This window comes from Dipteris shenzhenensis, chromosome 16 (assembly GCF_047967505.1).
Source record: "Dipteris shenzhenensis isolate YYH24624 ecotype China chromosome 16, Dip_SZ_1.0, whole genome shotgun sequence".
In the NCBI taxonomy this organism is placed as follows: Eukaryota; Viridiplantae; Streptophyta; class Polypodiopsida; order Gleicheniales; family Dipteridaceae; genus Dipteris; species Dipteris shenzhenensis.
This window is the reverse complement of record NC_141611.1, coordinates 30,401,804-30,415,860: the sequence shown is the minus strand read 5'-3', so window position 1 is coordinate 30,415,860 and position 14,057 is coordinate 30,401,804. Positions and strand designations below refer to the sequence as shown.

At 45.9% G+C, this 14,057-nt stretch overlaps 1 protein-coding gene across 2 annotated transcripts in view; it reads right to left on the bottom strand.

The window, feature by feature from the left end:
* The window catches only part of LOC147892819 (uncharacterized), a 28,892-nt gene that overhangs the window by 11,287 nt on the left and 3,548 nt on the right, over nucleotides 1-14,057 (bottom strand). The window lies entirely within an intron of this gene.

The window sequence follows — 14,057 nt, the reverse complement described above, 5'->3', positions numbered from 1 at the left end:
AAATACAGTTCAAGGAGGACTGTGCAGACTGAGGTATGCTCTAGGTAGATGTGCTCCACACAAGTCTGCTCTTGTGCACCATTGAAAGGGCTTCCATGGGATGCAAATAGTGAGGCAAAGGCCTCACTTATATAGGGCAAGGAAGCCCTAGTAACTGATAGACTCGATCTGTCCCAGCCAGCCAACAAACTAGGCCAACCTGGTGAGTCCCAAATGTCTTCCGTTGGGCAGTCGTGTTAGGCATTTGAAAGGTGACCTGTTTGCTGCCCTGTTTCTTGCTGACAGAGGTTGTTATGTGAAACCCTAATCTGCTGACCACTGCTCAATTGCAGTTTAGCATACCCTCACCTACCTGCATAAACATTGCCTTGATATCCTCCTCATGTGGGAGCTCACAAGTAGGTCAATGGTCTTTTCTAACACTTTTGTAGCGCAGTAAGTCAACTCTCTGATGAAGTGGTAGTGACCTCAATGTGCTTCGTCCAAGCATGGAACACTGGGTTCTTCAGGAGTGCAATGCAACTCCCGTTGTCACAGTAGATATCCAGCGTTTCATCCTATAGAACCTCCGTGTCTTCGAGGATCCACCTGAGCAATAAGGACTCGCATGCTGCCAAACAGGCCACTTTATACTTTGCCTCCTAGATGAAAGAGCAACCGTGGCTTGCTTCTTACTAAGCCAAGAAATGACCCTTGACTCTAGTAGAAAGCAGTGAATGCCGAGTGTCTCCATCTTTGGCCCAATCGGAATCACGATACTTGAGGAAGTCAATCCAAGTTCGGTATGTGATTCTGTAACCCGAGGTACCCTTCAAGCACCGTAACACACAGAAGCAAGCTTGCCAATGATTCTCTTGGGGTTCTAATGAGAACTAGCAAAGTAGCCCCACGAAGAATGCAATGACGCGTGTTTGTGAGGTAGAGCACGTTGCCGATACTTTATAGAGACTACCAGTTGAAAAGAATCTTCCTTGCTAAGTTTATTCTTGACTTCCATGGGCAACATCGCCTCTTTGCACTCTTCCATTTGAAGCCACTTCAGGATCTCTTGGTAGTACTTTCCTTGAGAGATGAAAGTCTTCTTGAGTCTTCCAAGGCTGATATTGAAGATGATTTAACATAGGAATTTTCCACGATTCTTTTATTGCTCCCTTCCTTGAGCTGAGTTTTGTCTCTTGGCGGCTGTCCTGAATTTCGTCTCTTATTTGACTTTCCCAGGGCTTTTGAGAGCACTGAACTAGAACGTCAAAGGAAAGCCCTCAGAAAAGAAATGACAGCACAGCCCGGAGGTTTCACGGGAGTTGAACGTATGTTGCAAGAAGGACAAGAGGATGATGATGTGGATTTTGATGAAGATGAGGGACACTTGGATTATGATCAAGAAGAATGGGAAAAGGAGAGGTACAATTGTAACTAAGAAAGTAAAGTTTCATGGGAGACACTATACAAGACAAGTAGACCGAATCAAACTAGAAGAGAAGCATGCTTAGATGTCAAAGTATAATGGGGATCACTTGGATGGTTGCAGAGTCTACACGTGTACTTTGTACAAGAGGAGTCAACCGAAACGGCAAGACTCAGTGTTGCCACACAATAACTTGAAGGTTCAGTAGCCTTATGGCATCAAGCACTTGCACAACAAGGTATGGTCCCAAAAACTTCGGATGAATTTAAAGCCCAAATAAAGAAACACTTTTATCTCCTAATTTCAAAAGAGATATGTTCATGGAATGGGATAACTTCTCAAAAAGGATGGGAGAGTCAATGACAGATTATACAGATAGGTTCCGGACCACTTTGCAGAAAGTACATCCATTACACCTTGTAATTCACCATGAACAGTGCCACAAATATCTAAGTAGGTTGTCGAAGATCATTTGAAAGGAAATTAGTTGCTTCAGAATTGAAAAAAACAAATAGGAGGAAAAAGGAGTGATGATGTAGGTTGGCAGTATTACAAATTGTCAGTCGTGCAATGAAGGAGGCAAGGGGAGAGAGAGAGAGAGAGAGAGAGAGAGAGAGAGAGTAGGCAACACGTAGGAGGAAGGAGGAGAAAGTAGATAGGATTAGATGTCACATCAAAAGTACAAAATGAGGGGTGGATGGGGGCTTAGATAGTCCCTCCCCAATTCCCACCTAAAGGACCATTATATACCTAGATGAATCCAGGAACATTCCCAAACTCATCCTCTAAAAACACAACATAGTGCAGTTTCAATCTCACGACAGTCACTCATAAGATTGAAAACTATAAACTCCATCACGCATAGCAGGGACTAGCTACTATGACATCCCACTGATGTCATCAGCGCCCAACAGTGGGTGTAAACTATAGTATAAAAATATGCTCACGCATACAAATCCACACACCCACACATACTTGAGCATCCATTTATACAAAGTCTTCGTACTGAGTTTTTGTCGGCACTCCGGAGGTGAAGGGCAGACTCAGCCATGACGAAGGCTAGCACTAATGGAGAAGGCTAATCAAAAAGTAGTCCAAAATCTCTTCATTCAAGCTACAACTGCTTGTGAAGTCCAAACGATTTCATTTTAGTCTCTCCCAAACGAGCATCTAAATCTAGCTGATAGGGCAATGCACCAATTAAGATAGAAAAAATTATCGCAATACCAACAGGCCGCAACTTGGACGAAAACTTCACAAGGTGAAATTTGCATGTCTGCTAATACGGCAGAAGTATATACCTAGATGAATCCAGGAACATTAACATAGCCCTTTTTCCACCATTACAGCCCTTTTTCCACCTAAAGGACCATTAACATAGCCCTTTTTCCACCATTACAGCCATCCCTTCCCATAGAATTTTTCCCTCAAAATTATGTGTACTTGATGCTATGCAAAGGTGCTGGGACATCCAAGTGATCCTAATCAGCTTGGTAATAGATATAAGGGGACTCCTAGACAAAACTCTCTGGCTGCCATTACTGTTCATCCTCTGGAAGCCTCTCCATCTTATGAGGTACTAAATTGCGGAGTACTCGGTCTCTGAAACCCACAATGCGCTCGGGAACATAGAGGATATGACCCTCCTCATCCATAGGTTACTAACTCAAGTAGGACATGCAGATGCTGTCCCACATGTGGTTTCACCAAGGAGACATGGAAAACATCATGGATCTTGGAGGTACTAAGTAGCTACAATTGATACGCTACCTCTCCAACCTTGCAGATGATTTTTTGTAAGGACCGTAATACCTATGAGCAAGCTTTGTATTTGTATCTCCTTTTAACGAGGCATAACAGTTCTTATGGAGACGCAAGTGCACATAATCCCCCTCTTTGAAAGACAAATATCTCTATGTTCATCTGCATACTTCTTCTGCTTGGCTTGGGCATCTTGCATATTCCTTTTAGCCAATTGGCATCCATCCTTCCCAAATCATTCCGTGCTTGCTGATTTTTCACAGCCATGCCTACAAGTGAGGAGGGCATTCCTCCATTCTTTGACGTCGTCTAGATCTGCTACCTGGCTTATCTTCCCTCCAAGAAACCTGTGTCCTTCTACTAGTTGAAGGTATGCACCATGTTCAGCTCCTGAATGAGTGAGGCTTACAGTATGAACTACCTAACGAGCCCAAAAATGGGGCTATTTATAGGCACTCTAGGCCCCCCAGATTGGTGAACCCAATCTGTAGATCCAGCCAACCAGGCACAAATTGGGCAACCTAGTCTGTGCTGACCTAACAAGATCAGGCCTATATAGTGCCCCCCCCGCCCCCCCCCCTCCCGTTCTATTGGCCTGTACAAGACTTCCAACTTGTAATGAAGGTTGGAAAAAGGGCTATGTTAGTGGTCCTTTAGGTGGGAAGTATTGTAATTTTGATGTGACATCCCTTCTCCCTCCTACGTGCTACCTACACAACCTCTCCTAATCTCCCAAAAAAAGGCAAGGAAGTCAGTTTTTCCAACCTCCTTTTGAGGCCTTTCATAGCCACATTTGGGCTCATTTGGCTCCATTTTGAAGCCTCGTCATTGACCTTTCCTCTTGAGCTTCTCCCTCGACATTTACACTGTTTCAACACACTGTATCATGTGCTTTTTTTTTACAGCAAATTGTTTTATCTATTTCTTTGAGTCACCCTCCTTTCTTTGCCTTGCATTTGTACTCGCTTGTGGGGCCTGTCAGATCAGGATTTCCTTGCAGGAAGCCAGCTACATCCAAGATTCCACTCTCCCGCGACAGTTCACCATGGCACCCAAGTGTGCCCCTTGTGAGTCACTTCATGGCAATGATGAGGCTACTCAACATGAGCAATTGTTCCGCAATGGGTGCATCCACTAGTGGTATAGAGATAACTAACTCATCCTCTCTCTCTTGCAACTCGGGATGCTCGGGCACAGTTCCTAAAAGCATCATCCTCCAAGCTCCATGATACATGCCTTTTAATATGCAGTCCTTGCAGCAGCGAGATGCATTTGGCGGGTATACACAACTAGGGACTCATGCTCCCATTCCACCACCGATGAGTACTTACAGCTATACACAACCCATGCATCAGGGTTTTGGCTCTACATCTCATCAAAGTGTTGACTATGGACAGCAGCCCAGGATTGATGATATGCTATCGAACCACATGGAAGGGATTTCATGGTCACTACCTTTGTATCCTCACTCATATTAGAGCAATACTTGGCTGAGTTCTATGCATTAACACGGACCGGAACGGTCTAGAGTATCTGCAGCGTTTTTGGAGGCCGCCTTTGTTTGTGCAGGACATATCTGAAAAGGGCAAATTGCTGCGTTTTATACACGGACTGCACTGTCCTTTGGCTGCAGATGCGAAGCACATAACCTTCAAACCATTGAGCAAGCTGCCCAACTTGAATAGGTCTTCGAACCTAAATATGCCAGCAGATATAGATGCAATGGGCAATACTCATGGGACTGTGTATGAGTCTAAAAAGAAGCCTAAATGGGCTGATGGGCATAATAAGAAATCTGCAGCAGCACCATTCCCCATACTTCCTGTTGTATCGCACCGCAAGATGCCGTACGCCAAGCCCTACTTATATCCTGATGCCAAGCCAGCAAGCAAGACATATGATGGGAATGAAAAATCAGAGATCAAACAGCATACAAGGGCAATTATGGACAGCAGGAAGAAGGCAAATCTATGCTTTAAGTGTGGTGAGAAGTGGACCCTGAGCATCCAGATGTTTGTAACATGCACGACACTGTTGCAGCCAAACTCAGCATGATCATCGAGCTATCTGACGATGAGCAATTGGTAGATTCTATAGACTCCCCGGATGCCTCTTATGATGAGATGGAGAGAGCATATTGTTGGAAAGGTCACCTCCCCATCCATAAGCCCCCATATGAGGAGAGCATTGGGGGGGGCTGGACCTCGGAACTGATGGAAAGCCACATGGGCAGCACTATGGCTGCTATGGGGGCAGAGATCAGAGAGAAAAAGTAAAGTAGCTCGATGCATCAAAGTGGCTGTCACGACCATGGCAGATAGCGATGCATACATGACATGGATCTGGCCTGGAAGAGGCAGATCTGGAGCAGCACAATATGGCGGAGTATCGCAGGGTACGGGAGACTACATGGCGAGCTATCTGGCGACGCGTGTGGGTAGGCACATGGCCTGCAAAATACCCTAAAGATGGCACAGGAATATGGCGGGACAGATCAGCAAGAGGTCAGCCAACAGTAGGGCTGGAAGGACCTCCCTTATATAGGGCCCTGGTTGGGCTGGTAGGAGCAACCAACCAGGTCGGTTTTCAGCCAGACTGAGTCGGCCAAAATAGGGCTGACCAGTCGGCTACATCCACATAAATCAAAGCCATTACTAAGCCCAAGGCTTGCCACTACACCCCCAGTAAGAGAGGATCACAACCAATGCCCCAATCCTCTCCTGGGCCAACGGCAGGCATCCAACCTTGCAGGAACTCAGCAAGAATGACAGTAGCACAGAGTAGAAGGAGAAGACAAGAATTCGGCCAACAAACGGAGCCTATTTCAGCTTGAAACAGCCCCACAAGATGGTTGAACAGCAGACAACAGACTCTGGTAGGAGGGAGCTGCCCTTGACTAACTTCCAGGACCAACAAAGATCATAAAAGAGAGCGTCCAGCAAGCTGCAAATCCACCACGAATGCGTCCACCAGAATGGAGTTTTCAGCCCACAAACACCTCAGAACTCAATGCGCCTTGCACCAGACAGAGGCCAGGAGTGAGGCGTCCAAGAATATTGCCTCAAATGCAGGAAAGGAGGACTTTTGTCGCGAAGAAAGTCAAGAAAACCTTCAGAAAAGGCCTAGAATGAAGGCGTCCAAGCCCAGGAAGCATGCCAGCAGCAGGAAACACCAAGGAGAGGAGAATTGTCGTGGAGAAAGCTTCAAATTCCACTTCAGCCAACAAGAGGGGAGCTGCAAAAATCCGCCATCTTCAGAAGAACATCCTCTGGTAGGGGAGAAGACCCAAAACTGCAAGGAAGGCAAGGGAAGGGCTCCAAGGCCTTCCACGTGCTTCCAGAGGTGACACACAGGTGCCACAAGGCAAGCAGAGAGGCCACACATGCTCCACACACAGACACATGGCAAATGGGGCGTGGGAATTTAATGCCCCTAGGGGGGTCACTCGGCAAACCATGATCCTAATGCTTGAAACCAATGATCCTAGTTTACAGGACCTCTAGTGGGTCAAGTTTTAAAGGATGACCCCAGTGAACTAAACCAATGACCTTAGAAACTGGAACCACTCTAATAGCACTAGGAGTTGCACTTGTTGCACATGAAATCATACGTACCCTCTGGACATTAACTAATCCCCCTAGCCTGGCACCCCTAGGCCAAATTCAGTGACAGTTAGTTTAGACACTTCACCATCACCATCACATCCCCATGACAGTAAGCCATGTCCACGTACCAAAAGTTTTCAAGTATGCTGTTTGTTCTTACTTGATTTATGTAAGGGAATCCGATAAGGAAGGAAATGATGATAGCATGACGACTATAGAGACGAGACAATTCCTAGAGGAATATGATGATTGCTTTTTACTTGAGAGAACTTATCCATAGGTCTCCTTGCGAGGAGTACACCACCTAATAGACCTCCATAGAGGGTGAGTAAAGCACAACAGGATGAAATTCAAAAACAATTGAAGAATTGTTGAAGAATGGGTTGATAAGACCTAGGAAGTTCACCTTTCTGTTCACTAGTTCTTGTTGGAGATATCATAGTCAAAGAGTGTGCTGGTATGAAGTGTTGGTGTGTAGTACTAGGTGATCTAGTACTAGTCTATGTGTGAGTCATGTGTGAGTGCCACATGTCATCATGGGACTTATCCCATATGCACTAGGTGCTAGTGTGTGAGTCAGTAGCCTATATAAGGCTAGTACTTCACTTGTCTTGTCATACTTGATGAATGAATGAAAGCCTTTCTTCATGTCTTCATTTGAGCATTATTTCCTCACACCCTAACTCTCTCTCTCTCTCTCTCTCTCTCTCTCTCTCTCTCTCTCTCTCTCCCTTCACCATGTTTCTAACATGGTATTAGAGCCACCTTCCATAGCTACCACATCACCCTAGCGCTAACCCTAATTCTGCTTCAGCCCTTCTTCCTGCAGCCTGCAGCCGCCTCAGCCCTGCTCCATTTCACCTCTATTCACCGCCTCCTTGCACCCATTTGCGGCAGCTATTTGCTTCAGTTGTTGCCTCCATAGCGCTCTAGGCGCCCTTCACAAGCCTCCTTCCTTGCTGGTCGGATCATTGCGCCTGCACGTGTGGACCGTCAAGCCTGTTTCAGAGCATTTTGTCGCCACAATCTGCATCCCGTGTGCTCCTGCTGCATAGCCACCTTCAACAGAGCAGTTTCGGAAATTTTCAACGCCAAAAACAGCTCTCTATTGCTGCTGCTGTGTAGTCGGCCACCTGACAGCACTCTACAGCATTTCAAGTCATTTGAGGGCCTTTTCGAGCAGTCTCTTGAGTTCCAGCACATCTGCTACAGCCGATTTTCAGACTTGTGTCCTGCTACACATTTCAGAGCTGTTCTAGGGAGCCGCCTTGCACATTGGTGACCAGCCTTTGCACGTCGGGGTGCCCTAGTGAGCCGCTTTGCAGATTTCGGACCTGCTACCACACTTCCAAGCAGTTATCTCGACCGCAAGGGCTCCTTTCGTGGTTCAGTTCTACATTTCAGACCATATTCTTGCTGTGTTTTGATTAGGGTTGGTAGTTGGAGCACCGCCAGCCACCTATCTTTCCCCTTTTTGCATACATGGAGTCTACTATTGTGTTTTGAAGACCTAGACCAGCCGACTCAGTTGCTGGTTATCCATTTCAGGCTGCTGTCCACTCTCACGAAGCTGTTTTCAATCATGACCTCCTTGTCTTCAAGTTCTATCCTCGTGGAGAAGTTTAACGGGGAAGGTCTTCCCACCTGGCAAACCAAAATGCAGCTTCTCCTTATGCATGAAGGAGTTTGGGATGTTGAGGAGGATGACCAAGTTGAGTTTTTTGATCAACAACACCAAAGGATTTGGAAGCAGCGGAATGCTAAGGCCATTGCCCTCATTGGTCTTTGCTTAGCCGACTCTCTCATCCATCATGTGGATTTCAAGTCAACAACTAAGCAGATTTGGAGTCGCCTCAAGACCTTCTTTGGTAATTAAATCACTAACTCTAAAGTCTTTTTGAAGCTCAAAGTTTATGATCTGAAAATGGAAGAGAGTGATGAGTTGAGTGATCATCTAGCCCGGTTTCAATCTCTTGTTCAACAACTCTCAAGTTTGGAAAGTGTCCCTGATGATGAAGATAAGATGGCCATCCTTATGAAGAGTAAGCATGGAATTTATCGCTTTGAGCACACTCCTGAGATCCTTCGTCTTGCCACTACCACGTTTGATGATATGGTGGCCCTCCTCATTGAGAAGGATCGTCGCAATAAGGAAGCCGCTCTTGCCTCTCCTATCGATCATGCATTTGCTTCCACAAGCAAATGGAAGACCAACAAGAACATTATTTGCAGGTTTTGCAAGAGGAAAGGACGCATTGAAGCCCATTGCTTCAAGAAGAAAGCACAGAAACAAGAGCAACATCATGCCAATCTTCTGGCTCAAGAACCACCTGAACCTGAAGAGCCCCCGGAGGAGATACATGCAGCTACAGCAGAGGTTCACGGCCTCTCTCTTGACGACGAGGATCCATTTGACCAGGGCTGGGCTTTCTAGGCCCCTATGCTACGTGCGTTTGTGTTGAGTCAAATAAAGGTTCTCAGCCTTGAGTTGTCCCTCTAAATTGAGTGTATTTGGAGTCAATAAGAGGTACTCTACCCTCGGTTGTCCCCCAAAAATGCATGTATTGTCTTTTACTTTGGTTGATGGTATTGACCACCCCGTTCAAAGTAAGGGGGGATAACGAGTGATGGTTTTCCCTTGCCAGTCGCAAGCTGACTGAGAAGTCACTATCACACGGGAGGTGTTGGATAGTTGGACTTGCTATTTACAGTATTGCGGTGGAGGGGGGATCGGTCTACTCTTGCGTGTTGGGTTTCACACTCTTTGCTCGGAAGGGGGGTGTTAGAGATATCACAATCAAAGAGTGTGCTGGTATGAAGTGTTGGTGTGTAGTGTTAGAAATTACCCATCAGACGGTACGCACAGCGGAAGATTGATAGTAATGCCCACGAGCTGGCACAGTGTGGTGTGGGGTGTGGAATCACAAACTTCTTAACTTATGTGCATAAAATAGATGTGCAGACTCATCAATAGACAATGAACCAGCCAGATAGAGAAACCACCAAAATAATATATTTCCGTCCAAAACTATGGACACAATACAAAAGAGAGAGATCCAAAGTCCCACCAATGGTGTGGTCCTCTAATCTTACCACAAGGTACTTCTCCTATCTGCTCGCTATTTCTAGACTCGAGCCCGCATGCTCCACCTCGAGCGTTTGTAGACTTTCCGTCCAGAACGATCCTGTCCACCTTGCTGTCTGGAAACCAGCCTAGGTGGGCTGCCACTCAAGCTCAGTCTGCAGCTCCTTCAGGGTCACCTTCACCTCCTGTGGATAGGCCCAAGACTTGCCTTCTTGCTGCTCCTGTCTGCTATCAGAGGGCTGCTCTAGAGAACATGATGATCACAACACCTTGCTGCCCTAGAAGACAGCCAAGGTCCAGCCTCTAGGGAACTCTGTCTGCAGCACACCTTCAACTCTCCTTCACCTCCAAGATGAGGCCCAAGGGAATGTCTTCAGGATAGTACCTTAAAGGAGTAGAAAAAACAATAGCGAGGGAAATTTATAATCACCATCTGTGCCGACTCCAAGTAATACACCCACCATCGAAGCATGTCCTCCTTGCAGCTATTTTCCTCCTTCTCTGGGTCTGTTTCTGCGAGGATGCCATCCAACACCGTTTTTAGATAGAACAAAAGCATTCCAAAGTCTTTTGGGTATGCCATAGATTCGCAGTAGGTGGATCGGTGTACAAAGTTTCAGGGTTAGATTTCATAATGGGCTCTTAGTTGTGTCTGCACTACACTTAAATAGGGAGAGAGTTCATTGAGCTCGACCTTCTCATTATTTAGTCTCATGTTAGTTGTCTAATCTAAATCTTTTGTCTCACAGTAGTTGTCTAATCAAAATCTTTCATGGTACAATAGTTCACTAATCAAAATCTTTCAGTCTCACATTAGTGATCTAATCGAAATCTTCATCTCACATTACGTGTCAAATCGAAATCTTTCATCTCACTGCGCTGGCATGGATCAAAGGACGCTATCTAGTCACTTAGCTGAGAAAACATTGCCCAAGTAAACTCTGGAGAAGATTAACAATTCAGTAGATTACAATCTCAAAGACTCCTTCCCTTCATGCCACTTCCTCTTTCCTTGATTTGAGCTTCCTGGTTGTAGCAGACTTACATCCTCCAGAGGATGAGGGGTACATTTGGGGATTTCAAGGCCTCTCCTTTTATAGGCCCCAAGGCCTGCTGCAAAAACCGACTGGCAGACCCCTTCCTGGCCGACTTTTGTCTGCCCTAAAAACCGACCTGGTTGGCTGCCCCTATCAGCCCAACCAGGGCCCTATATAAGGGTCTTTTCTAGGCCCTTTTTCAGCCTTTGTTCCAGGGATTCAGCCCCCTTGGCCAGCCCATCTCCAGGCTTGATTTGCTGGCTCCAACCAGACCCACCAGCCTCAACCAATGGCCGACCCAGGTGCTGCTGCTCCCTTCCATGGTTGCGCCACCTATAGGCTCTGTCGCAGGCTGTCCATCTGCACACAGATGCCTTCCACATAAGCGCCTTTGTCTGTGCAATCCCACGCCATGTCTGCTGCCCCTGACTGACCTCCTACCAGGTTAGATCCAGGACTTGCTGTCCCCGCCTTCTGCTCCTTTTTGATGTGAGGTGCTGCCCATGTGTCAGCCCCCTCTCTTTCTTTTCTCTTGGGCACATCCTGCCCTAGGTCTCCCTCCCCCACGCTCTCCTCATATGGGGGCTTACAGATGGGGAGGTGACCATTCCAACATGTAGTACTAGGTGATCTAGTACTAGTCTCTGTGTGAGTCATGTGTGAGTGTCACATGTCATCATGGCACTTATCCCATATGCACTAGGTGCTAGTGTGTGACATGTTCAGTAAACAAGTGCGCTTCATTCCATATAAGAAACTAAACGCTACAGAAGCCGCCTCTTCATATTTTTGTACATCAAGCGATTCCCAAGACCATAGACAATAAGTTTAGCAGTAACTATTGGCAAGCATTATTTGAGAACTTGGGGACAAAGCTAGAATTTTCTTCTTTTAATCCAAAAGTGAGGCAGCATATAAAGTGTTGTTAGAACTCATCAGATCAAAGATATCACTTTATCCATGGTTCTTTCACCATGAGACTTTACCGTCTTAACATGGCAGTGGCACTTTTCTGTAGGTAGGAGAAAACCATAGCTTACACTTCATATGTGTATGGCTAGCCAGTCACATCATGGTGACCCGTGCACGGGGTGGAGTCCATTACATGGAGTTATTTCACAACCCAAAGGGTTGTCCAAGTCCTTGCGACTTGATGATTATTTACTAGATTATCCTCCACCTGCCAGCATGCCTCACGAGATTGAGATGCTCCGCATATCCATCAGGTTTCCCGTACCAAACACAAAAGTGGATTTCATACATTTTTGGCTTTCCTAGTTGCTTTTGGGGGTGAGCCTTGGTCAATCTAGGCAGTAATGCTGAGTTTTACGAGGCTAGAATGAGATTACATAGGTTAAACCTGTGAGTAGGATGTAATCTCTGGAACCAATAATCTTTGAGTGTAGTTATCTATACCCGATCACTCACACGCACATTAGATAATACACTATGAGCCATAGCCATTGGTTTCAGTTTGGATAGATTCTAATAAGTCTAGCTCAAGTTATGGCCTTAGGAAACCTAAGGTACAATTAACTGTTCTAGGAATAATTGTGCATTGCATGGCTGTGCGTCTAAAACTTTGTTTCCTAACGCTTTTTGTATCTTTTATTCGGTTTTAGGGTTAGAACCATCCAGATGAAGCGTCAGTTACTTTTGCCACCTCATTCTTGCATGCTTGCTGATGAGATCTTAGCTGCTCCCTCGTTTTCCAAGCTGCTGAGCCCAGAACAGCAAATTTGCATTGAATTATTGCCTCATGGTGACCTCCGGGCCTATGTTTATTCACCAGACACCTTTGGGTTTTCCAGTCCATTGTTGCTGTTTTGGTGCCAGATTTCATCACGAACCGGAAGCAAACCTGCTGGACATTGCCTGTGAGCTACAAACATGCTCCAGTTCGATTGCAGTTTGATCTGGTTACTGACTTCGTAAATTCTACTCTCTGCAAGTTTCTCTGCTCCAGTTTTGATCTTCCACATCTTCTAGAATCAATTTCGTTTTTCTTTTTGGCACCTGGAAGGGGAAGAGTGGAAATTCATGCATTGGCCAAACACCTTGCACCTATCTGGAGCATGGAAGTTCACAAATCAGCTTCTGGCAATTGTGATTGCAAGATACATGCCCAGACTTAATTGCCGTTTGATCCAAGGTTCATGTGTTCTAGTCAGATTCCGGCATCACCTGATATTGCAATTTGAGAGATTCCTCTTTCACATCCAGGACATCATTTTTTCTACTCCTTAGTTGATGGTGTCATGTCAGCCACCTAATGACTTTCGGGTTAATAATCCATCTGGCTTCTTCTCAATGGACTATTTCATTCTTGAACTGAGATTATTAGTTTCTGTCGAGGAAATCTGCGCAACTTCAGGCATATTATGGAAGACACTCGCTCAGGCTGAGAAGCCTCAAATGGTTGATTAATGCCAAGTAATGTCAAAACAAGGCACACACTTGGGTGCCATCATAAACTGTCCAAGACAAATACGAGGTCAAACGTTAGGACTGTTAGGACAGGTATGACTATTAGGCCTCTTCACATTATGGCCACTAGGACACTTCGAAAAAATAAGACAAGTCTACCTACCCTGACATAACATAACCTGAGTTAACTGTAGCTAACCTAACCTAACCAGAGTAAGGTCTAACCCTAATTGAGTTACCTAACCTAACTAGGACTAACTTAACCCTAGATTGCAGGGTGTATTAGGGGCGCAACGGCATCAGCAGGTTGATGAACCGTTCCACGTGCAAGCAATCATGTTCTTCCACGTGCAGAGAGGCCTCCCAAATTTCCGTTCCTCTACAAGACAAGGTGGAGGGCACAAAGCAGCTTTTCCCACATGCGCTGTCGAACATTCCCACAAGGGTTGACGCAGTGTGCTCCTATAGTGCATGCTCACTAAACAAGCAAAGCCAAAATGGGTTGACATTGCAGCTTGCAGTTGAATATGGATGAACAGAAGTTTCTGGCTGCAGGCCACAAGGCTGTCACTTTGGGCTGTTGAGCACCGCCAAACATGGAGTGCAGACTCCAGAGAGAGCTGAGCACACAACACGCTGACTTTTGTCACATTTAATAATGGCAGTCTTTGCTTGCCAGTGTGGTGAAGACATGTGTAAGGAGAAGAGTCTCAGATGAAATGAGCACCGGAAGGGAG